The 26,552-nt window shown below is 47.9% G+C and overlaps 1 long non-coding RNA gene across 4 annotated transcripts in view; it reads right to left on the reverse strand.

Moving 5' to 3' along the window:
- The window catches only part of LOC117313307 (uncharacterized), a 31,463-nt gene that overhangs the window by 3,032 nt on the left and 1,879 nt on the right, over positions 1 to 26,552 (reverse strand). The window contains exons 2-3 of one of the 4 annotated variants that reach the window (XR_012333601.1): positions 19,491 to 19,778; positions 3,078 to 3,392 (exon numbers count right to left, since the gene is read on the reverse strand). This is a non-coding gene — a long non-coding RNA (uncharacterized lncRNA). Of the gene's footprint in view, positions 1 to 3,077; positions 3,393 to 6,744; positions 7,228 to 17,389; positions 17,940 to 19,490; positions 19,779 to 26,552 lie in introns of those variants that run through there. The other 3 variants (XR_012333604.1, XR_012333603.1, XR_012333602.1) reach the window with 3 other exon arrangements.

Consider the following 26,552-nt stretch of genomic DNA (forward strand, 5'->3'; position numbering starts at 1 on the left):
TGTGACTTAACGCTTGAGGGCGGCTGGCACGCCCCCTTCTCCCACCCCCTCCCACCGCCGCGGAGAGGAAGCCGGGGCAGGGCTGCTCAGGGCAGAGAGCAAGAGAGCTCTGCGTCCAGGCTGCGGGGCCACACGGCCTGTGAGGTGACAGCAGCACGGGCTCGTTCCACAGAGTAAAGGGACCACGGCATTCAGGGTGGGAGACCAAACCGAGAGAGGCTCAGGGCAGTGAGAGATGCCAGGGTCACTTACTGCTAAGCCCCGTGCTCCTGGAGTCGCGTCACTGGCCCTTTATATTATTTATTTATTTTTTAACGTCTTTATTGGAGTATAATTGCTTTACAATGGTGTGTTAGTTTCTGCTGTATAACAAAGTGAATCAGCTATACATACATATATATCCCCATATCTCCTCCCTCTTGCGTCTCCCTCCCTCCCACCCTCCCTAGCCCACCCCTCTAGGTGGTCACCAAGCACCGAGCTGATCTCCCTGTGCTATGGGGCTGCTTCCCGCTAGCTATCTGTTTTACGTTTGGTAGTGTATGTATGTCCATGCCACTCTCTCACTTCGTCCCAGCTTGCCCTTCCCCCTCCCCGTGTCCTCAAGTCCGTTCTCTCCGTCTGCGTCTTTATTCCTGTCCTGCCCCTAGACCCCGGCCCTTTAATAGCAGCTCATCACCGCCTGCATTTACTGAGCTTCTACTACTTGTGGTGGGCAGGCACCAAGCTGCGCTTCCCTCTGACATCACTAATCCCCACAACCACCCTGGGAAGTAGCTATTATTGTTCTTGTTTTTAGACAAAGAAATTGAGGCTCAGGGAGATTAAATGTCTTGCTCAAGGTCACACAGGCTCCAGTCTGAGGACTCTCAGGCTGGGGCTCCCGTGTCTCAACCCTCCGTGATCATGAGATGCGAGAGCCTTTCCCTTCACGAGCACCTACTCTGTGCCAAGCCCCGTGCTGAGGCGTTGGGGATGCAGAGACGAATGGGGTCCCTGCGCTCCGGGGTTTACCTTGTGGTGGGGGAACTGCACTAGTGGGTGAGAGCCGAGGAAGCAGGAAGGGGCCCAGGCTGCCCTGAGCTCTGCCCTGAGCAGAGATCTCTGAAGCTCCCAAACGACCGACCCCACGTCCGCAGAGTTGAGGAAAGAGAAAGGAGGGAGAAACCCTGACACGGACGAGCCCCCACTACCGTCTGTCTGGTGATTTGTGCACTAGCCCCGAGGTCTAGACTCTCCAGATGAGGAAGCGAAGCCTAGACAGGTTAACAAGAGGCCAAGGCCATCGCGGCCACCTGGCAGAGCAACCACTGCGCAGGCACCCGACTGGAGCTCCCCAGGCTCTCACTGACGGGCATCACATGGTCTTCGTGGGAAATGTGTGAAAATACAAGAAAAGAGGGTTCTGGAAACTCCAAAACTCCTCCGCGAGAGACCAAGGGGGCCAAAGGTGTTGGGGTCTAGCTCCTGCCACAGAAATGTTTGTGCCTGTTACTGTCCCAGCCACAGCCAGCTTCCAAACATTCCAAACCTGGAGAAAGGGCGGGAGGGGAGATGCGTGGGGCATGGAGGGTGGACCAGGACATTCCAAACCCATAGGAGCTCGGAAGTGAACTCCCAGCGTCCGCCCCGTGCCCCCCGCCCTTCTCCCTGCAGTCCCAGCTTTCCCAGGAAGTGATCTTGCCGCTAAGAAACTCATCCTGTCCTCACCACCTCGGCCTGTCCAGTCCAGCCGGCTCCTGCCTGGCCCCTCCGGGCCTTTACCGCCTCTGGGGGGACTCCAGGTAACAGGCCCAGGGAACCTCCCCCTCCCCACGCACAGCGGTTAGTTGGTAAAGGAGGCCAGGGGAACTGGTGGGACTGGCGACCCTTCTGCCAGCGGTAATAACGGGGCAACTGAGACTCAGGAAGCGGAGGGAAGGCTGGCGGCAGAGAGCCCTGCATTAGGGCCTTGCTCAGAAGCAAGAGGGGCCCTTGGAGGGTGGGTTCTCTGTTCCTGCTGTGACAGACCCAACCAGTACTTCCTGCCCTACCTGACAAGACAGTCTCCGCTGATGCTAAGACCCCTACATGGTCTCCTCCCCCGTCCTCCCAGGGGTTCTTTTTTTTTTGTTTTAATTACTTAATTTTTTTTTGGCTGCGTTGGGTCTTCGTTGCTGCGTGCGGTTTTTCTCTAGCTGCGGTGAGCGGGGGCTACTCTTCGTTGTGGTGCGCGGGCTTCTCATTGCGGTTGCTTCTCTTGTTGCGGAGCACAGGCTCTAGGTGCGCGGGCTCAGTAGTCGTGGCTCGTGGGCTCTAGAGCACGGGCTCAGTAGTTGGGGCGCATGGGTTTAGTTGCTCCACGGCATGTGGGACCTTCCCAGACCAGGGCTCGAACCCGTGTCCCCTGCATTGGCAGGCAGATTCTTAACCACTGTGCCACCAGGGAAGTCCCTCCCAGGGCTTCTGAGAAGTTCACATTAGGGTTTTCTGATGGAACCTCTGGGAGGCCCACCATCACTCCCAGGGCAGTGGCCTGTGTAAGGGGAGCGGGTGATGAGGTCCTGGAAGTTGGGGTGGAGGGATGGGGGGCTTGGTGCCCAGGGGGAGAGGAATGACATTGCCTAAGGAGGCCAGGGTGCTTCTAGGGGTGAGCATTGGAGGAGGAACCTTCTACAGAGTTTGCTGTGTTTGTGGGGAATTTGTTAAAGAAAAAGTAGAGGAAAAAGAGCAAAGCATCCACGGCCTGGTCGGGAGATTTGGAGGAAAGCAGTGTGCACCCGCATTCAAGATGGTGCACGAACAGGTAGTATCAGGGACTTCCCTGGTGATCCAGGGTTTAAGGATCGGTCTCGCAATGCAGCAGACACCGGTTCGATCCCTGGTCGGGGAACTAACATCCCACATGCCGGGGGGCAACTAAGCCTATGCGCCATAACCAGAGAGAAACTCACAACTAGAGAGAAGCCCGTGCGCTGCAACGAAAAGATCCCTTGTGCTGCAACTAAGAGCTGACGCAGCCAATAAATACATAAATAAATATTAAAAAAAAGAGATGTGGTGTCAAAATTAGATTTTGGCAGATAAAATTTTAGCCTTAATATGAAGAGTTCTTCCATATCAGTAAGGAAAAGAAAACGCGGACCACTGAAAACTGCAAATAGTATGGATGGGCTATTCACGAAAGAGCTTCAAATGATAAAAACCATATAAAAATAAACTTCAGGGCTTCCCTGGTGGCGCAGTGGTTGAGAGTCCGCCTGCCGATGCAGGGGACACGGGTTCGTGCCCCGGTCCGGGAGGATCCCACGTGCCGCGGAGCGGCTAGGCCCGTGAGCCGTGGCCGCTGAGCCTGCGCGTCCGGAGCCTGTGCTCCACAATGGGAGAGGCCACAACAGTGAGAGGCCCGCGTACTGCAAAATAAAATAATAAAATAAAATTTAATAAATAAATAAAATAAACTTCACTCATAATCAAATAAATAAAAATTAAAATCAGATATAGAAGTCTATCATAAAACTGGTTACAACAGTGAAAAAGTAGGAACAATGCAAATGTTTACCTCTAGCGTCCATCCAAAATTATAATGAAATATTGTGTATCCACTAAGTATGATTTTATGAAAGCATTTACTAACAGGAAAATGTTTACAATGTATTAAGTTTAAAAAGCAGATTCTAAAGCAATGTTATGCATAGGCACATTTTCCATTTCTGTAAACACAAGTAGGTCGACATGTACAACATAGAAGTTGTGGAAGACCAGACACCACGACGTGCACAATACTAAGTTATTCTTCAATGGTGGAATTATGACTCTTATTTTCCTCTGTTTCGTTTGTCTATATTTTGTGCTTTTCTACAATGATCCCATATTGCTTTCGTTATGAAAAGAAACCTTCTTGGAGACTTTGAAAGAGTTCTTGGCAGAGGGAATGTAAAAATCGTTGCTTTCTGTATACACTTTTCACCAAGAAACGGAGAGTCTTCTCCCATTTGGTGATCAGAGTGGGGGTGGGATGGGAATGGGTGGGAGGAAGGCTGAGGTCCAAGGTCAGCTGGGGCTGAGGAAACGGATCCAGGAATCCCAACTCTGATGTTGCTCTGAAGCCCCCAGGGGCCCACGACCTTGTATAGAAGGCACAGAGGATTTGAAGTCAGAGAATGTGAGCGGATCCCGGGTCCACCAGTTGACACAAAGGAAGCCACTTTATCTTTCTGAAACTCATTGTCTAGAAAGTGGAAGTAACAGTAATGCAGGATTATTATGAGGATCATATGAGACAATTATTTTCTTTGCAAGGTATAAAGCCCTAATCGGGGACTTCCCTGGTGGTCCAGTGGTTAAGACTCCACGCTCCCACTGCAGGGGGCATGGGTTCGATCCCTAGTCCATGGAATTAAGATTTCAGCACGGCTGAAAAAAAGAAAAGCCCTAAGCAAATGTTAGATGTTGTAGTTAATAACACTGATCAGCCTGGGCAAGAAAGCTGGCCATCTGCTGTCGTCAGGGCTGTGCTGGACATGCGGGAGTTGAGGGGTAAGTTCCCATGTGGTTCAGGAAAACTTGGATTTCCCAGTCCATAGTCATAGCATATAAAAATAAAATAAAAATAAAACGAGCTCGGAGGAAAGTGTTCGGGGACCCACTGTCTGCTCTTTGAGCAAAGACTATGTAGCCAGTGATAAGAGCTCCCTGGTAGTCCTGTGCTGGGCAGTGGAAAGGAGGAGAAAACAGCCCAAAATGCAGAGGTCTCTGACCCCCTTCACCCAGAGTTGTTTACTGATGTTCTGGCAAAATGCTTGGGGGCTAAGGTGGGTGGACCAAGGATGCCACAGTTTGTCATCTAAGGAGACTGGGAGAGGCTGGGTGGCAGTTCCGGTTAGATGGGTCCCCACCCTGCACGAGATGGGGGAAGCCATGGCTTCTGGGTGGAGGTGGCAGGCACACCCATGAATCATAAGCCCCTCTTGTTCAGAACCCGTGAGCTGGTTCTTACAGTGCCGCTCACGGCTTTCACGAGGGATGGGCCCAAAAGTTTCCAAAGAGTACCACTTTCTTCATCCCACTAGATGAACGGGATTTACTGATCAGATGACAAGCTTTCTAATACTGACCACATTCGAAGACTTATTCTTGACTGCCCCTCCCCAGCTCCTCCAAATGAGATGCTTCATCTTCACTCTTCTTCTCTTACGTTTTTGCTCCTTCTACCATGCCTTTCCTTCTGTTTACCCCCCTTTTCTGCTTCGGGGTCATTTTTTAATTTTTTATTTTATTATTTATTTATTTATTTTTGGCTGTGTTGGGTCTTTGTTGCTGTGCACAGGCTTTCTCTAGTTGCGGGGAGCAGGGTTTACTCTTGGTTGCGGTGCGCGGGCTTCTCATTGTGGTGGCTTCTCTTGTTGCAGAGCACAGGCTCTAGGCGCGCAGGCTCCAGTAGTTGTGGCACGTGGACTCTAGAGCGCAGGCTCAGTAGTTGTGGCTCGCGGGCTCTAGAGCGCAGGCTCAGTAGTTGTGGTGCACGGGCTTAGTTGCTCTGCGGCATGTGGGATCTTCCTGGACCAGGGCTTGAACCCGCGTCCCCTGCACTGGCAAGCGGATTCTTAACCACTGCGCCGCCAGGGGAGCCCCTCGGGCTCATTTTATTGCTCCTCCTCTCCTCGCTCCTCCGTTTCCTGCTCCTTCTCCCCGTGTCCATGTCTCTTTGGTTCTGGGTGCAGCCAGCATCTTCACCTGTGCTCTTGATGCCACAGACACTCACCACTCGGAGCCACCCGACGCCAGGGTGTCCTGAGCTACAGCGCAGAGGACAACTGTGTGATGAGGCCACGCAGATGGCCGTTGGTAGTAGCGGGTGGGGGGGGGCTGCCCCCTCCCGCAGGAGCCACCAAGCTGGCAGGTTCATGAGCTTCACTCCTCTCCTCCTCGCTAGTCCCCTCCTCAATTATCCAGCAAGCCTTTTAAAATCTTTCTGTAGCTGAGTTTTTCTCGTGATACTCCTGCCAACCCTACTCCCTGGCCCCCAGGCCCCTCCGCCTTCTGCGGAAGCCTCTGATGTACCCAGGCCTTGCTGGTGCCGACATGCCCTGGACTGAAAGCGCCGCTCGACTGTGGTTTCGCCTGGTTAAGAGTCACAGCCTCCTGCCTCCCCCGGGGCAGCGGGGAGCGGCCAGCAAGGACAGCCCTGCGCTCCCGCTCAGCTTGGCTGCCTCAGCTGCCTCCCTCCCATTCTAGGCTCTTCTAGGCTTTCTTGTTTATCCCCGCTCTCCAGCCAAGTGCCAGGATGGGAGTTTTTCCTGTCTCCTTCATCCCTTGGAAACTCACGCCACTGTATTTTTTCTAATCTGAATCTCTTTTTGAAATCTCCTGCCCAAGGGGTTTCCCAGAGCCTCCCAGTTTTGAATCTGCCTGAGGTTTACAGCACACCCAGATCAGGAATAGAGACGTCAGGGGGCGACCGGATCTGACACTATGCCCTGAAGACACTCCTGTGCCCGCGACAGTCACTGGACTAGTGGCACCTGGACAAACAAATCTATTCCCTCCTTATCTCCCATGAAAAAAGAAACCAAGTAGGCTCCAAGCTGAGAACAAGGACTGGCTGGAAGGCTGACGCCAACTCGGCCATGTTCCTCCCCTGGGGAGACGTGGGGGACTAACCGCAGGTCTGGCCTGCACGCAGGGCGATGCTCTCCAAGCAGCCCCATGGAATTCTCTGCCCCCAAAGTGTCCAGTCCCTCTCAGGGGGCCATTCCTCAGGAATATGCATCGTAGCTCCCCATCCGTGACTGAATGGGGTGGATTTCTGGCCACAGGGATCCTAAGCCACGGGCAGCCTCAAGAACAAACACAGAGAAGTGGGTCAGTGTTTTCTTGAACAAGTGAAAACGGGTTGTTCTCTGCATACAAAGGTGACCCACCACCTGCCTGGTAACCTGAGAGCTCTCTGTCACCAGCAAAGAGGGTCAGCCTGTGGTCCCAGCCACGGGCTATGCTTATTCTCCAGAGGAAGCTGAAGGAAGAGTTCGGGGCTAAATTGGCAACCTGGGTCTCTGCATCATGTTCTAGCTAATTTTATTTTCAAAATCTATTCAAAGCCCCAGTTCTGCCTCTAATTCCCAGAGAGCCAATCCTTTTGTCCAAGTGAGCAGAGTGAGATCCAGACATCAAGCCAGCTTCCAGAGGCTCTCGTCACCCTCTCATTGAAGCGAACGCTGCCAACCGGAACTAAGCCTCTCTCTGCTCCTATAATTTGAGACGAGAAAACATTGATGCCACAGCAAGTTCCTGCTCTTAGCACCTGGTGTCCCTGTTGCTTCACCTTGGTTCAGTGCAAAGCCTTCAATGACTGGTGGCAGTCACACCACAAAGGAGAGAACTCTCTCTCCTTCCCTCCTGCACCCCCCCACCCCACCCAACCCTCGCGGGCCAGGGCAGGAGCCCAGCTCTCCTGGAGGAAGGGTAAGTGTCGGGTAAGGGTAAGGCAGAAGGATGATGGGAGTGCCCCCTGGTGAGGGGCAGGGAGGAGGGGCCTCCTTTCCCAGAGCACGGCCTGGGCGGAACATCAGATCCCAAAACTGTGGGTTGTTGACCTCGCCAACATTTTCTTAAAGCTCAGAATTGCTCAGAAAACGATCACACACATGCACACAAAAACACTAAGGGTCGCTTGACATCACATTGGCACAGTGGCAGGAACACAGGAGCCATCCACTCACGGCTGTGAGGCTTGCCATCTCCCTTCTTTTTTTTTTTTTTCTTGCGGCATCTTAATTCCCTGACCAGGAATTGAACCCAGGCCACTGCAGTGAAAGCACTGAGTCCTAACCACTTGGCGGGAACTCCTCGTCTCCCTCCTTTTTAACACGTTGGCCATCACGCCTTTGTCAATCCCCAGTGCAGGACTTTGCAAATTTTGTCTGCTAAGAACACCTTTTGGCAACCCAATGAATGTTCTATTCCCTTTTAGTGAGTCTAATTAATTAGCATCATTAAACTTCTCCTGTCGTGCTCCATCTCCGCGATCTCTCTCAGCCTCTGCTCTGTCTCTCGTCAAACAGCTGCCAGGCTCCTCTCAGCAAGGATTTAATGAGCTCCCACTGGACTCTGGGCTTACTTCTGCAACCACCCCCCCTTTTTGTCTCTAGAAGATTCCTTTGTCCTTGAGGTTCTCCTGCGGGTGAATAACCCTCATGGGCTCAGTGATTCCTCCTCTGGGGACACAGATCTAATATTCTTCTCATAAGACACGCAACTCCTTCACCACCCACGAGGGAAGGTGGTTCAGGAGAAGCCTGACAGTGACAGACCGCACAGGCTTAGTGGAGACATGACCCGGGGAGCGCTGGCATGGGGAGGGCCACCTGCCCAGCACAGCTGCCCTTCAGCTGCCCTTCAGCCACGCTCCTGCTGCAGCAGGTCACAGTGTCGCCAGCCTGGAAGGGACAACAGTATCTCGCTTACAAAGGCCTGTGGTTACCTTGATGTTGCCCGGTCCCTGGCTGTCTAACTGGCTGTGCTGAGTGAGAGCCCCCAGGAAGGTGGGGCGTCCCTGTGACCTCCTGCCAGAATTGTGACACCTCCACGCACAAGGGAGCGGGGCTCACCATTTCTCTGCCACCCCATCTTTGGAAACATCTTGTAAAAGTGCATCCGAGGAAACAATCTTTTCACTCTACCTCTTATTAGTTCCTGGAACAGGGAACTGTGCAGCCCGGCAAGTCACGCCAGAGATGGCGGAGGGCTCGCATGATGAGGGGACACAAGGGGCCAAACTACCATTTATCCCACTTCCAGGGATGAGACTGTCGACGCCGAGGTCAGGAATGAGCAACACTGACCCACAGTACCATGGGGTGCTGTGTCCACAGCATGTCCTCCTTGCTCTCAGGCACCACCTCTGGGGCTGCCGACGGAAGCCCTAGACTGGAGACTGGTGAACTGACCCAAGTGTAACAGAGAGTCAGGTCGTGCTCTTCTTGAAATACTTCCAAGTACTTTATGACAACGGTCTCATTGACCTGACCAACATCCAAGAAAGGAAAGAAAGAAGGGAAAGGGAAATGGAAGAATAAGCCTTCTCATTTCATCGAAACAAAAGTGAATGGTTGGGGGGACTTCCCTGGTGGTGCAGTGGCTAAGGCTCCACACTCCCAATGCAGGGGGCCCGGGTTTGATCCCTGGTCAGGGAACTAAGATCCCGCGTGCATGCCGCAACTAATAGTCTGCATGTCGTGGCTTCCCTCGTAGCGCAGTGGGTAAGAATCCGCCTGCGCATGCATGGGACACGGGTTCGAGCCCTGGTTCCGGGAAGATCTCACATGCCACAGAGCAGCTAAGCCTGTGCGCCAGAACTACTGAGCCTGCGCTCTAGAGCCAGTGAGCCACAACTACTGAGCCCGCGAGCCACAACTACTGAAGCCCGCATGCCTAGAGCCCGTGCTGTGCAACAAGAGAAGCCACCGCAATGAGAAGCCCATGCACTGCAACGAAGAGTAGCCCCCGCTCGCCGCAACTAGAGAAAGCCCACGCGCAGCAACAAAGACCAAACGCAACCAAAAAAAAGAGTCTGCATGCCACAACTAAGACCTGGCACAGCCAAAATAAATAAATAAATAAGTAAATAAATAAATATATATATATATTTTAAAGTGAATGCGGAGGGGGAGATTTGGGGTGAACCAGCCACTAGTCACCTGGGAACTCAGTGAAGAAGTACAAATGAATTAAAAAACCCTGACCCCAGCCCCATGTTTCCAGCAAATCAGACAGATAGCTGATAACATGCGTGGATGTGTGTGTGTGTGTGTGTGTGTGTGTGTGTGTGTGTGTGTGTGTTTGTGAGAGAGAGAAAGGGAGGGAGGGAGGGAGGGAGGGAGGCAGGGGTCCTCTCTGGTAATCTGCCAGTTCAGACTGACTTTAAAAGATGGGCTGGGGCTTCCCGGGTGGCGCAGTGGTGGAGAGTCCGCCTGCCGATGCAGGGGACAGGGGTTCGTGCCCCGGTCCGGGAAGATCCCACATGCCGTGGAGCGGCTGGGCCCGTGAGCCATGGCTGCTGAGCCTGCGCGTCCGGAGCCTGTGCTCTGCACCGGGAGAGGCCACAACAGTGAGAGGCCCGCGTACCACAAAACAAAACAAAAACAAACAAACAAAAAGATGGGCTGACTTTGACCCCTCTGTGCTGGAAACGGTACCAAAGCACAAATCCCCACCCCCCCCCAACCCCCCTTCCCCAAACTTTATAAATAACAGAGACACTCACTAGAGTAATTAGAAGAAAGAACTGTCAGCCAAGTGGTTTAAGAAGGTGTGGCTGGAAGCATTCTGTGTGTTTTCTCTAAAGCAGGACATGTAGACAGTCAAACACACGAGTTTAATGAGCTTATGAATTTGGAGTGACTCTTCACATCTTACAGTGAGGTCTGGGGTTCAGCTATTTCACCTCTGAAATCAAAGAGGCTGCTCTGGGGTTCTCATCCCTGAACAATGCCTCCAGAGTCTGTGCCGAGGATTTCTTCCTCAGTTTATCTTCTTTTCCAGGGTAACTGACACAAACAATTCAGCCCCCAGTGTTTTTGCAGGGGGAGGTAATAATTCTTGGTATTCAGAGATGTTTTCTGATGTTTTATCTCTTTCCTTCCCTCCTTAGTCTGCCCCGAGCTACCTAAAATACTTCAATCAGCACCGATATCCTTTAGGAACTTACATGCTTCTTATAAGAGACAGGTGCTCGTCCTGGGTAACTCCTACAAATGCGCAAGGTTCTCCAATGCTCAAGTTCCAAGCATTCTAATCTCAGTACTCATTGTTTACTACAGTGCTTTTCTAGCCTTTTCTATCGACAGTATTTCTAAACATTAATTTAATTGAATTTAAAAGACATTGTACATAGTGTGCTACAATTTGGCAAACAAATAATGTCAATGGTGTCCTGCTGACAGGGTGAGTCTAAGGCGGGAAACAATGCTGTCAGCAGTATTGTCTCACATATGACTCCAAGCCCAAAACAGCCACAGGGCTCCCGGTGAGGGAGGCACACGTGCGCGATGTCATTCATCTGGGGCCTCGCTGCCCTGGCTGGATCTAAAGGTGATCTCCCGCTCCAGGTGGTTTGTTCTGCAGAATTAACACTTGGGGTGCCACTTCAATATTTTACTCTCTGTCTGGTGCATGCCGGCCTGGACATGAAGACAGAGTAAGCCTGTAGCTGAATACTTTGTTACCTCTTTTTTTCAGAGCCCCAGGACAGCATTGCTAATATTCAGGGCTACACATGACCTTGCTGCCCTCACCATGGAATAATCTGTTAACGAAACAGATAGACAGACAATCTCATAACCAGGGCCACTACATATACTCCGACTTACGCCCTTGGTTCCATTCCTTTCTTTTTATTTATTTATTTATTGGCTGCATTTTGTCTTAGTTGCGGCACGCGGGATCTTTCACCGCGGCCCACGGGCTTCTCTCTAGTTGTGTCGTGCAGGCTCCAGAGCGCGTGGGCTCAGTAGTTGCAGCGCGTGAGCTTAGTTGTCCTGTGGCATGTGGGATCTTAGTTCCCCAATCAGGGATTGAACCCACGTCCCCTGCATTGGAAGGCGGATTCTTAACCACTGGACCACCAGGGAAGTCCCTCCATTCTTTCCTAAGATTATTTAGAGGGAATTGCTCACTGGCCAATAATGCAGAATTGTTCTCCTTACACCCCAAGGTGGACTTTTTGTCCACAGCCACCCTCAAGTATCCCAGAGCTTCTGTCATCTGCCCCAATAGTCTGAGCCTCCTCTGTGCACTTTTGTTTTCCAGACTCTGTCATTCTCATGAGTTTTCCTGTGCTTCTGAGGATATAACCAAGACAAAAGAGATGCCCCAATCCTGTGCACACTGGATGAATGGGTAAAAACTTTAAGATAAGGGAACTGTGGAGAAACCTCGTAACATCCTAAGGATTCTTGGTGCAAAAGTTCCCAATGCCACTCTCCCACTACCAAACCAGCTGGAGACACAGACCTGCCCTTCCCCAGACTGATTTAGCTCGAACAGAGAGCCATCTAAAAGCTGTGCTATCTCCCTCCCAACTGAATCAGTGCACAACCGGTTACCTCCCTGGACTCCTCGGAGACATCACCAAGCAGAAATCCTTTCTAGGGGTGACAGCACCCTTTGGGAAGCCTAGCATCACCCGAGAGTGCCGCCCCAATCCCTCTGCCTTTGGCAGGTTCGTAGGTGGACTCAGAAAGGGTCCTGAGGAGTGTCCTGGGAGGTAGCAGCCCAGGTGCGAGTGAGGAACTGTGCCCAGGGGGCAAGGAGAAGGCCTGAGAATGAAGGAGCTTCCAGAGACGCTGCTGCACAGGTCTGAGCTGGAAGGCTGAGCTAGAAACTGAATGATGAAACAGAAACGCATGCTTAGTGACGATCAAACTCCCAGATTAACTCAGCTTGCTTGCTTTCTTTTTAAATTCATCTCTGTAGCATCTGTTTCCCTCCAGGCACGTGAAACTTTTGCTTTCTCTCTTCTTGTTCAGTCCACTTCCAGAGGCAAGAGGAGTGAGAAGCACTGGCTTCTGATTCTGCGCCAGATTAGGTCACAAGTGGATGTACCGTTCTCCTTACACGCATCAAATCTAACCGATAAACACGTTGATCTGACAGTCACTGAGTGCTCTGAATGAGGAACCACAGCGGCGAGGAGCTGTGAAAGGCAGTCTCTGCTTTGAGGAGCTCCTGTGGGACCGATCAGGCCAGCATGGCCATACCTGGCTTTAGGCACCTGCCCTGAAGTCTGCACAGGTCAGATTTTTCTAAATGGAGGTCTCAGCCCTTACTGCCTCACTGGGTAATCAGACCCTTTGTTTTCATATAAGACTCATCTTCCACTGATAACAACTTTTGATAGTTAGCCTCTGGTTTTTCTGTTCTCCCTGCTACTTACGTGCCCCAGAAAAATTTCATATTTAAATAAGTCTAAGCATGAATCTCTGGTAAAGTGAAGACTGTTTCTGCAAAAAGGGTAAGTCCTCCCAGATTTGTGTGCCTCAGCTGGGACTGGCACAAATCTTTTTTTTTCTAGAATTGGTCTCCATTGCATGTTCCATTTTCTTTTCATCTTTGATTTTTCTTTTTTTAATCAAGAAAGAAGAAGTTGGCCACCTAAACTGAAAAAAAGGTAGATAACCAATTTCTGTCTTGCTGCATCAGAAATTCTTTCAGGTCCTACAAATGCAGGTAATTATTACCAAAAGACTTGCAGTTTTAGGGAGGAGGAGGAATTCAGCATACCCCGACGAGTGCAGGGACTCGGGGCTTCACAGCCTGGGTAAGGTCATTCCTGAGGAGATAACATCTGTCACACTGCTAACAGGCCTCTCCAATGACCACATTTTCAGAACTGAGAATTGGTGGCAGTCTGACGCGTGGCCTGGCAAAAGGCCAGTGTCTTCTGTCTCAGAAGCTGAGATTGTCCCAGAAAGCTGGTGCCACATGGCTGCCCACAGCACAGTGCGAAGAAACCTCTCACTGCTGCACTCAGCTTAGTAGGTGGACCCAGGGATCTCTCAATCGTTTCACCCCTCAGTTCTCTCCCGCTGCCCACTCTCTTGGAGTACGTTCAAACAGTACTCCAAACTGACCTATCCACAATTTTCATTTTTATTTTTTCCCATCAAATCAGCGCCTGTCCCCCCCCCCCCTTTAAAAAGAGATATGTCAGCAGTACATGAACATAACTTCGCCTACTGATTCCCAGCAGGAGGTGTTTCTGCTCTCTATCGGACTGGCTCTTTCCAGATTAAAAAGTAATTCTTCCAAAAGAAGGTTTTATGGTTAAAATTAAACCACAGTCCAAAAGCTATTAGAACCTGGACTTTGGACAAATGCTAAAGACGACAGTCCTGGCCATCTTCCAGACAGAAGAGAAAAGAGACCCACTAGAAGGAAGAAATCTTCAATGATCACATAAAAAGGCTAGGTAAAATGTTGGAACCTGTTCAACCACCTTCAGTTAGAAGGTACTTTTTAACAACATTAGGAAAGCGAAACTAGCTGTGGGTGGGGTGGAAATGCTGCCAGGTCATCCCGCCTCAAGAAACCCCAAGATTGTGCCTACATGATGGACGTGCTGCAGTGGCACCACGGTGGCACCGCTGCACCACGTGGCCATGAGGATCACACTAGCATTTTCTGGACTCCTGCCTGGGGGGCTCTACCAGTGTTTCGGTGATCACTAGCTCATCACTTGAGGTCACTTGGGTTACTAGCCCTGATTTGTTATTCCACAGCATGATTAAGAAACAATCATCTAGGAAAACACAGATGCACACATCAGTGTGCATGAAAAGGCCCGAGGGTGCTGAGAGCTTGCTGGGTCAGGCGTCTCGGTGGGAGGGTGGGAGGGGAGTGGGCAGGAGGGCGGGACCCGGGAAGGTCTGGCGAAATGACTCCGAGGCCAGCCTAGCAGCACCTCCCCTGGAAGGCTGGGAGCACGCCATCTGGGCTGGGTGGATGCCGACCAACCCGGCGCGTGCCTCCACGTCTTCTTCCAACCAGGTGTGCGACTGCCCTCTATTGGACAAAATGCTTTTCCATTTTGCCGGACAGATGGCTGAAGGGAAACATTGGCTATAAGGGCCGCCAGTTGGCATTAGGCAAGGCAGGACCTTCTAAGTCTCAGTTTCCACATCTATAAAATGGGAGTCATGGTAACAGTATCTGTCCTTGAAAGGGTTGTTATCAGGAGGAAATGAATGAAGTACCACTGTTTTCTACCTTTGCCTGCCTGCTCACTCTCTGCCCTGACATCATCCAGGTCCCTTTCCTGAGATGATCTTTCACTCCAGTGTCTCTGAACCAGAGGCACGATGATAAAAACAATATAGTCATGTTATTCTAAGCTCTAATAGCTAGTGGCATCTCACTTCTGGTAGCTTTAATAACTTCACAAATGTTTTAAACGTAATTTTCAAAGCATTTTTTCTTATAAGCATTTATATCATAATTTAAATCAATTTTCTGATAACTTATGTTCATTGTCTAAATCCCCCAGTGGATTATGAGTCCTCCAAATGCAGGGACCTGTGTGTCCTCTGTAACCCCAGGACCTACCTACCTACCTACTGCACAGCAGATGCCTGATAAACAATCTGCTGAATAAACACATAGATGAATCATAAGAACTGGAGAAGGCCAGCCAGGAAGGGTGGTCAGATATGGGGAAAAAAGTCCTTTTTCAAGAGTGGTGACATAAACTAATATTAAAAATGAAAAGGCAGGGTGATGACAAAATTTTGGAACTAAAGAGAGGTAGTCGTTGCACAACAGTGTGAAGGCACTAAACGTCACTGGATCATACACTTTAAAATGGTTAATTACACGTTATATGAATTTCACCTCAATAAAAAAAATGATAGGGCGGAATCGTAATATAATAATTACGATCCATGATGATTGAGACATTCTACAAACACTTGATAAGTCGATATAAAGAGAATAACTTTGATACAGTGCCTGATGGTTTACGTAAATGTTTCCACATAAGTGATTTCATCTGTTCCTCACGACAAGCCCATGGACTTGCGGAGGAGGAAACCGAGAAGTGCAGAGGTCCCGGCAGTGACTTCTGTTCCTCTGACAGGCCAGACGCACTCGCTACTGGGAGGCGCTGTCCGCGAGTCCTCCTGCCTGAAAAGGACTTCCTCCAAAAAGGACTTCCTCCAAAAAGGACTTCCTACTTCTCTCTCACCTCCATCTGGGCCCCACTTGGAGAGTCACCCCAACAGAAAGGCCTTCCCCAACCACCTTATCTAAAAGAGCAGCCCAAACACCCGACTCTTGTCATTCTCTCTCCCTTGCTCTGCTTGGCTTTTCTTCAAAATTCTTAGCTCATATTACATATTGACACGATTTTTCTGTCTCCTGCTTACAGTAGCGTAAGCAACAGAACAGGGATATCTGTCAGTTTTGTTCTCTGTTACAATCGTGACTTCTGGAATAGTGCCTGGCAAATAATAGATGCTTGATAAATATTTGTTAAGGAATGAATAAGGAGTAGAATTTTACCATGAACCTGGCTGGCTCTTCTGGGGAGCCTAGGCTTTTTAAGCCACACCACAAAAATGAAACTGTCATGTGCCTGCGATACAATACCAGTTGTTATAGTGGAAGCAGCTGCATTGCATGGAGGGATCAGCTCGGTGCTTTGTGACCAACTAGAGGGGTGGGATAGGGAGGGTGGGAGGGAGACACAAGAGGGAGGGGATATGGGGATATATGTATACATATAGCTGATTCACTTTGTTATACAGCAGAAACCAACACAACATTGTAACACAATTATACTCCAATAAAGATGGTAAAAATAAATAAATAAACAGAGAAAGGTTAAAAAAAAAAACCAGTTGTTAGAGCACTATGACAAAGTGCTACGTCGTTCAGGAATGAGCCCCTTCGTGCTCCTCTTGTCTCCAAGGGTGGGGCACCTGTCTGTTGTATCTCTGGCTCAGCACAGTGCCAACCACCTAGTATGGGCACTTGTCCATACGATATCAATAAAACATGGTGGATTCTGGGCAATACAGTCGAGAATGGAAGAACTGACCACAACACGCGTCTGGGACCCACCCTGGGAGTGTACACCGGGGAGTCTCTGAGGAGGAGAGGAAGGAGGAAGGAGAACGAGCTAGGCAGGGGGTCAGAGTCCAAGGAGCACCAGGGTACGGCCTCGCAAGCCTTGAGTAATCAGGGTACAAATGGTTCCTGAGACCAAATTGATCTGCAATGCCAACCTTGTACAATTAATTCAGGCTCTCAGGGAAAGCTTGCAGGGCTGGCCTCTTGACAGTTGGGTCAGGGTGGTCTGACAGGATGGGTGACCCTTGTGAGATGGACAATGAACCTCTGAAACCCAGTGGCCATCCCAGAATGGTACCCAGTGGCCTCTGAGAGATTCGTGCCCAGCAGCAGCAGCTGCCTTTCTTCAGCCTCTGAATCAGGCAGCCAGGCATGGTGGAAAACTGTCTGGGCTCACACTGATTAGGGGCCAAACTCCTGAAGCTCTGGTGTCAGCTCTGTTCCTTGCACCTGTTTGAACCTGTGTCTCTAAGTGCAGTTTTCAAATTGCGAACAAACTCACACAAGCATAAAAATCTATCATTTGTCCAAACTGACTGCTGCCATGGGCCTTGTTGCATCTTAAATGGAACAAAATATTTAACATGGACAGATACCTGTTTGCCATCCTGTGCCTCACATTCTAAGTTAATGGTATGGAAACATGTTTTCAACTTTTAGTAAAGTCGTAAAACCTTTTTAAAATGTTCTGGAATTGAATTTCTGCAGAGAATTCCAAGCTATGTAAGCTACGATACACACACACACACACACACACACACACACACACACACATTTTCTCTAGAAGCTTTCTTATAATACGTCCAAAGTACACAGCTCAAAATTCAAGCAAATTATTAATTACAAAACAAATTAAACAAAATAATCACAGCATGATTTGTATAGCTGCCACTACTTTGGCCATTTTCCATGGGATGATTGATATTTCATTTTAATGGGTGCTGGTGTCAGGAACCATGGCCATTCACCTTTAGCCTACACTGCCCGTATGTAACCGTCCTCCCTGTGGGCACTCAAGCATGGGTGGGGATTTAGTTTTTCTCAATTCCCACAGCATGAAAGACAAAACAAACAAAGCAAAACACGTTACTGTTTTTATCTTATATTACCTAACATTCAAAAAGAGTATTTGGTCATCAATGGAGGCCTCAGCTTGACACGAGATCAAATGCACAAGCACAGCTTGGCATCAAACTGGACCAGCAAACTCGGGCACCTGCAAAGGTGGGCAGGGACCCCAGGCAGGCAGACAGGCTCTGGCCAACTGCAGAGCACAGGAATGCAGACAGGCAGCAAGGGTTGCCATATGGGCCCAGGGTGGCCAGATCTTCTTACTTTTCAAGAAAAACCAGAAACCCAGGTTTTAATATGAACTCTAGGGTTTTAAACATTAGCAGTTCATTCTAAAAACTGCTTTAAGAATATTCTATCCAAACACTACACGTCTGTGGTTTGATATGGTGCTTGGGCAGCCTGTTCCTGAATCTGGGGAGTAGTAGGTGGTTCCAGTGGGTTCCAGCCCGAAGCTGCCACTCATTAACGGCTCCCTGGTTGGTTGCTTCACGTTCCTCCCTTGGGTTCAAATCCTTAGGTTCAAAGTGACGTACCTGCCTAGTCACTTTGATTGACCAGTCCAGGTTCCAACTTCCTCATCTATAAAATGCAGATAATAACACAACCCCGCTCCTATGGCGATTATGGGAGTAAAGGGGATCCTGCAGGCAAAGCACCTAACTGCAGAGTAAGCATTTGGTGATAGATATCAGCCACGATTAGCTGTAAGCTTGGTGCCTCCCTCCTCACTGTCACTCACAATTAATCAGCAAATCCCGTTAAATAGGTCTCCTAAAACCCTCTCCAGTCTATCCTCTTGTTTTCATCCCTACTTTCTGTGCCGTAGTTCACAGCCTCGTCCCCTCAACCCTGAACTGTTCCTTACATCGATCTAATGGACACACCTCCTGCTTTACTGAGCAGGGGACTCTGTGCCGGGGAGCTACTTAGTGTCCCACTTTGACCCACCCTCATACTGCACCCAGCTGATTCGATCTCTTGGCTCAGCAAATTACTTAAAGCAAAGATCTGCTGGCGTCATTCTCCCTGTCACCTGCAGAACAAAGGCCAACTTCCTTAGTCCTGCATTCAAGGTTGTCCCCAGGCTCTCCCCCAGCTCACATCCTACCAGTCTCTATAATCCTCTCTCTGCTCCGGCCACACCAAACTACTTTTCTCGTCTTTTCCAGAACGAGCCACACGGCTCCTAGTCATCATACATCAGCAACACTATTCTTTCTGCTTAGAATGTTTGTTTCTCTTCTTCTCACCCGTCAATCCCTTCTCACCCTTTGAAGTCCAGCCTTAAATGGTCATCTCCACCATGAAGCCTTCTCTGATCAGCCCCCTAACCAGCCCCCAGAGTCAGGCCCTCCCTCCTCTGCGTTTCCCACCACACTAGTACCTCTGTCCCTTCAAGCCCATCACACAATGTGTGGTAACTGGCTTACTGAGACATCTGTCTCAACGTGAGATAGACAGGAGGCCAAGGGCAAGAACCTGGTCCCTTATATCTGCTGCATTCCCAACTAGCACATGGTGAGTTTTCAGTGCTGGCTGAATGAATTAATGGGACCAAGAGGGCATTTGAACAAAAGCCAAACAATGAGTCACTTTTAACACAACCTGTTGTTAGAAACAGGGATCTTTGGGAATATGCAAAGAAACAATAATAAAAATACATAAACTCACTCAGGAGCTCTCAATTGCCTGTGATGTGTGCATTTTGGTTAAGCTTAGTAAAAAAGGATATTTTATATATATATATATATATATATATATATATATGTAAAGTTGTAACTACCCAGATGATTGAAAATATCTGCACTTACAAAGCGGTGTCACAGTTTCTTGATCTTCACTTTTTCTTTCTGTGGTCTTGGTGGAATGCATCTGATATTCCAGGAGAAAATGTAATCCAGCCAAAGAACAAGTCTGATTATTTGGCTCACAATTTATATACAGCGAGGCGCAATCTGAGAGACAGACCCACACAACCGAAAACTGCTCATCTTGACCTGGTGCCTGTGCAGGCTTCTTACAAGAAAGGCAACAATTTCTCGGTACTCAGATAATCACCAGAGGAGGCCAGCAGTGGATGGTCTTGGGAAGGCAGAGATCTGGGAAAGAAAATAAACATCATTTTTTTTGGCATTTATGTTCGTAAAAACTTGTCTCTGAAGCGTTCATTCAACAAGCATTCACTGGGACTTCCCTGCTGGTCCAGTGGTTAAGAGTCCGCACTTCCACTGCAGGGGGCGAGGGTTCCATCCCTAGTCTGGGAACTAAGATCCTGCACGCCTTGCGGCAGCCAAAAACAAAATTTAAAAAACAAAACAAACAAAAACAACAAACATTCACTCAAGGAATGGAAGGGTGGCTCCACGGCCTCACTCCCCGCCCCCCAAGCAGGATGGCAGACCTCGCTTTGGCAGCCTAGGAGAACAGGTTGTGGGGTTTGGCTAGTAAGAACGGAGGCAGCTCAGCAGAGTGGTTCCCCATGCGGGTCTGGGGTCAGGCTGCCTAGGCTCAGGGCCTGGCCCGGGGAAGTTTCTAGTTGGTAGAGCTGACAGAGTGATAGTTTTATCTCAGAGAGTTTTTGGAAGGAATAGACGATAGAGAACACGTAAAGTGCTCAGCATGGTGCCTATGAGATGATTCTGATTATTATAAGAAGTCAGTAAATGTTAGCAATCCTCATTTGTTAAAAAGATCCTACTAATAGGCTTGAGCCTCTGCAGCTTATCTTTGCAACTCTGCCCACACCTAATATCTCTACTTTATTGTCTTAACTATGAGATCAGAGCTCCTAGAGAATGGAAGAAAGAGCAAGCTATAAACTTCTGGGCGATAACTAAGCAGAAATAATGGAGCCAAGGAGAAGAAAACAGCCCACGTACACTGACCACCTGGTTGTGTACAGTGGCTCAAGCATAGAATAGATCTGGATGCTTGATGGCCATACTTGAAGGGAGATAACGAAGGGGCATGCCTTCGAACTGCTGAAGGAAATTCCTTACCTAGACGAGCCTAGGCAAGTGTGGAGTAAGACATTTTCAGGCATTTGAGCCTTCAAAAAGTCTGAGATATTCTAAGGAACAGCATAAATTATTACAGTAGCTTCTCAATAGATGTTAAATAGTATTGAGACAGGTAAAGTCACTGAATGTGAAGGACTGATTCATACCACAAATACATGCTGAGTGCCTGTGATGTGTTGGTTACACAGTGGACTAGAACAAGTAACCCAACAGACATACGTCATTCCTTCATGGAGCTTACATTCTAGTGGGGAGAGATAGATAGTAAACAACCACAGAAGCGAAACTCCGATTCAGATGAATGCTCCAGAGAAAGAAACTGGGCCAAAAGCCCCAATTTTGGGGTATACCAGAACTATAGCTGATAGAACATCCAGCTAAATGACATCATCTAGACGCAATCAGATAAATCCAGAATGTTGGCCATCTATAAGAATACAGGTCAGAATTCGTTAAAAAGTCAAAGTTGTTAAAAACAAGTGGGAGATTAATGTAGATTAAAGAGTTAACAATCACATTCAACATGTGAGCCTTGATTGGATCCTGGACCACAGGAAAAATTTTATAAAACATATTTTGGGGACAAGGAAGGACATTTGAATATAGATTGAATATTAGATGATATTAGGGAATTATTATTATTTTTTTTTATTTTATTTTTTTTTTTTTGCGGTACACCGGCCTCTCACTGTTGTGGCCTCTCCCATTGCGAAGCACAGGCTCCGGACGCGCAGGCTAAGCGGCCATGGCTCGCGGGCCTAGCGGGATCCTCCCGGACTGGGGCACGAACCCGTGTCCCCTGCATCGGCAGGTGGACTCTCAACCACTGCGCCACCAGGGAAGCCCTATTTTTAATTTTTAATTTATTAAATTTAAAAAAAATTTAATTTGCTTAGGTATTACGGGTATGTAGGAGAATGTCTCTATTCTTAGGAGATATATGCTGAAATATATAGAGATAAAGCAAATAGGGCAAACTGTTACCAACTGCTGAATCTAGAAGAGAATATTTAATTGTCTATTGCTCTAATCTTTCAACGTTTCTATATATATTAAAATGTCCAATATAAAAAATTGGATAGGTCTTCCCTGGTGGCCCAGTGGTTAAGAATCCGCCTGCCGATGCAGGGGACACGGGTTCAAGCCCTGGTCCGGGAAGATCCCACATTCCACGGAGCAACTAAGCCCATGCACCAAAACTACTGAGCCTGTGTTCTAGAGCCCGCGAGCCACAACTACTGAGCCCACACGCCACAACAACTGAAGCCCACACGCCTAGAGCCCGTGGTCCGAAACAAGAGAAGCCACTGCAGTGATAAGCCCACGCACCGCAACGAAGGGTTGCCCCGGCTCGCCACAACTGGAGAAAAGCCCGTGAGCAGCAACAAAGACCCAACGCAGCCAAAATATATATATATATATATATATATATATACATATAGATATATGTAAAACTGGATAAAAAGGAATGGAGGAGAAGTAAGCATAGATAACTTTTTGGAGGAATTTAGCTGTGAAGGGAGTGTATTAATTTCCTAGAGCTGCTGTAACAGATTACCACAAACTCGGTGGCTTAAAAGGACAGAAATTTATTCTCTCACAGTTCTAGAGGCCCAAATCAAGGTATTGGGAGAGGCCACACTCCCTGCAGAGGCTCTAGGGAAGAACCTATTGTGTGCTTTCCAACCTCTCATGGCTATTAACATTTCTTGACTTGTGGCTGCATCACTCCGGTCTCTGCCTCTGGGGTCACACTGCCTCCTCCTCTTCTGTGTGTGTCTGATCTCCTTCTGTCCCACTCCTTATAAGGACACCTGTGCTGGCATATTGGGCTCACCCAGATTACCCAGAATAAGCTCCTTCTCTCAAGGTCTTTAACTTAATCACATCTTTTACCATGTAAAGTAACATTCACTCTTCTGCCACAGGGGTAATATTCACAGGTTCCTGGGATTAGGAAAGGAATATATCTTTTCGGGTCACTTCTGTGCCTAGCACAGGGAGGAAGAAAAATGGGACAGTAACTAGAGGGGAACATGCGGCCAGAAAAGGTTTTGTTTTGTTTTGTTTTAAGATATGAGAAATTATAGCATATTTGCAATAACTGATATGGAACAGTTTGTTGTACACTGCAGTAGCAGTACAATAATACAATTTATTTGTTCATCGTGTTAGCCACTTGCACACAGGAAAATTCATAAAGAAAATAGCAAGGCCATCATCAAAAAGCCTACAAATAATAAATGCTGGAGAGGGTGTGGAGAAAAGGAACCCTCATACATTGCTGGTGGGAATGCAAATTGGTACAACCACTATAGAGAACAGTAGGGAGGTTTCTTAAAAAACTGAAAATAGAGTTACCATATGATTCTGCAATCCCACTCCTGGGCATATATCTGAAGAAAACTATAATTCAAAACCATACATGCACCCCAATGTTCACTGCAACACTATTTACAATAGCCAAGACATGGAACCTAAATGTCCATTGACAAATAAATGGATAAAGAAGATGTGGTATGTGTGTGTATGTATGTGTATGTGTGTGTGTGTGTGTGTGTGTGTGTGTGTGTAATGGAATATTACTCAGCCATAAAAAAGAATGAAATAATGCCATTTACAACAACATGGATGGACCTAGAGATTATCATACTAAGTGAAGTAAGCCAGACAGAGAAAGACAAATTTCATATGATAATGCTTATATGTGGAGTCTTAAGAAAAAGAAGAAGAGGGCTTCCCTGGTGGCACAGTGGTTGAGAGTCCGCCTGCCAATGCAGGGGACACGGGTTCGTGCCCCGGTCCGGGAAGATCTCACATGCCATGAAGTGGCTGGGCCCGTGAGCCACGGCCGCTGAGCCTGCACGTCCGAGCCTGTACTCCGCAACGGGAGAGGCCACAAGAGTGAGAGGCCTGCGTACCGCAAGATGAAAATAACAGTTACTCTTTGAGAATTTGATTAAGAGCAATGAAAAGGTAACAGAGGAGAACTTTTGTCAAACATGGCAGATTGAACAAATATATATGTTTATCTCCAAACCCCACCAAGATGAAAATAAAGGAATAGATATGGTATAAAACCACAAAGACAAAAGGAGCAGGAGAGCAGACAACAGTGGATCAGAGAGGTCAACAAAATTTTGGAGATGGAGGGGGAACTAACTTAGCAGAGTGTGGGAAACTGGGACTTAAAGAGGAGAATACAAACCAAAAGAGTAACAGTTCACTCTACTTGTCCCCCCAAAAGTTCAGGACCTGAAGGGACCAGATACTTCAGGTGGAAGGAGAAAGTCATGGAGCTGAAAACAGGGAAATTGATTAGAAGTCTGTATATAAATCAGTTAAACTCACAAATCCCCTCTTCAGGCCTTTTTAGCCTGGCAATGACCCCTTGCGGGGTATCAGAGGGTTTATTCTTTGGAGAAATTGAGTCTTCAAAACATTGACTCAGGGCCACCAGGCACAGCTGAAGGTGGTGGTGAGCACTGAGCTGAAAACAAAAGGACTGGGTGAGAATAGGCACGCTGAATGTTGGATCCAAAACCCTATCCCCCTTGCCCTGCTGCCAGAACCTCAGCAGTGGTGGCCATGCAAATGATCCCCAGACAGGAGACTGGAGAACCTTCTCCGGAGAAACTGAAGAGTTCCTGCAATGTGATCTACAGATTCTGACATTTGAGGGTACCCACTAAAAAACCCAATTCTCCAGTCACCTTAGAATGAAGTGCATCAATTAACAAGCCCCATCTGTGCACCTAGAGTTTCCAATTAGCTCTGCTCAGCGTCCTGTTCTTAAATATTAATAGACAAATATCAAACATTTGAGGAAAACCTCCAACAACACACACACACACACACACACACACACTCACACACCAGAAAGGGTCGAAGGGAATTCAGAGCAAACAATGTGAAAACCAGAAGAAAACTTAAAACCAGGAAAATTCCTCAGAGAGCTAAGAGCACATGTACATGAAACAAAAACAGAAATGCTATATGTAAAATAAGAAGCAATCACTGAACAAGAGAGTTAAAATTAAAAATCCAATAGAAAGGATAAGACAAAGTTAATAACATTTTCTATCCAGAGAGTAGAAGAAAAAGAGGGTGACATAAGTAGAAAAAAAAAATGAGTATAATGCAGGCTCCCACACCCTGAAAATCACAGAACATGGGGTGAGAGTGCAGGATGGGCCGTGGCGTGGTAGAAAACAGGTAATTTACATATGAAAGGAAAACAGATCACATCCATAGAGTTTAAAAAAGAAGAAGAACAAAACTGTACTTTTAAACAGCAGCACTTGGAAGTTAGAAGAGTGTGCCTGTGAAATTCTAAGGGAAAAACATTGCCAACCTAGAATCGCACACCCAGTTAAACTATCAGTCAAATATGAGAGAAGAGTCAATATTTTCAGATGGATAAGTTGTTACAAAGTTTACCTCCCGTGGTTACTTTCTTTGGAAGCTATTAGATGATGTGGTTGACCAAAATGAGGCTGTGAAACAAAAAAGGGGAAGAAGATCTAAGATCCATGCAGTAGGAGAACCAACACAGAAAAACAGAGAGAAGTGTTAAGAAGCTCAGGAAAGCAGCTCTGGAACAAGCCTAGAACGAGCCACCCTACACCAGACCCAGAGGACAAAGGACTCCAAGAAGGAAATTTCCAGGAAAAAAAAAAAAAAGGAATTGATAGATTATCTGTTAGATTTGACTATACGAACAAAATTATGGCACAGAGTTTAACAGCACTTTTGGAGATGGGAAAATTAGGTAGGGGTGTGTAGAAAACTTAACAATTAAAAAACATGAGGCTATTATAAATTTGTGTTATGAGACTTATGATATGATGAAGTTTCTACCCCTTAGAAATTGTATAGACTTTAAAAAGTATGTGGAGGAGAAAGGGTGACGTATTCCTTTCATCCTAAGTATCCATGACTGCTTTTTGCCACCTCTTAGATCCCTACCCAAGAGTCTTGATATTGATGCCTTGACACTAGATACTCAGAGAGTCTTCTCTCTTCCCTGGGGTGACGATGGATGGTGGATGACATGTGGAAGACATCAAAGAAAGCCCCAAAGGAGACAGACACAAGGGGAAAAGTCCATGTGATTAGATGCATCATTAAAAGTCAAAGATGGAAATAATAATAATAATACAAAATAATTGAGACCACTTCAAATTCAAAGTTGATGTGGAGGTAAGGGGAACTTGTGGAAATGGTGATCATGGTGAAGTGATTAAAAAGGTGGAGCCCAGGGACTTCCCTGGTGGTCCAGTGGTTAAGAAACCCAGAAGCGGGTTTGATCCCTGGTCGGGGAACTAAGATCCTACAGGCCGCAGGGCAACTAAGCCCACACGCCTCAACTACTGAGCCCGCATGCTCTAGAGTCTGCGTACCATAACTAGAGAGCCCACGTGCTGCAACGAAGATCCCTGCATGCCACAACTAAGACCCGATGCAGTCAAATAAATAAATAAATAAATATTTTTAAAAAAATAGTAGAGCCCGGGAATTCCCTGGTGGCGTAATGGTTAAGAATCCGCCTGTCAATGCAGGGGACATGGGTTCAATCCCTGGCCCAGGAAGATCCCACATGCCGTGGAGCAACCAAGCCCATGCGCCACAGCTACTGAGCCTGAGCTCTAGAGTCCGTAAGCCGCAACTACTGAGCCTGCATGCCACAACTACTGAAGCTCACGAGCCTAGAGCCCGTGCTCTGCAACAAGAGAAGCCACTGCAATGAGAAACCCATGCACCGCATCGAACAGTAGCCTCCACTTGCTGTAACTAGAGAAAGCCCGCGCACAGCAACGAAGACCCAAGGCAGCCAAAAAAATAAATAAATAA

The sequence above is a fragment of the Tursiops truncatus genome, chromosome 8 (genome assembly GCF_011762595.2).
Source record: "Tursiops truncatus isolate mTurTru1 chromosome 8, mTurTru1.mat.Y, whole genome shotgun sequence".
Lineage (NCBI taxonomy): Eukaryota > Metazoa > Chordata > Mammalia > Artiodactyla > Delphinidae > Tursiops > Tursiops truncatus.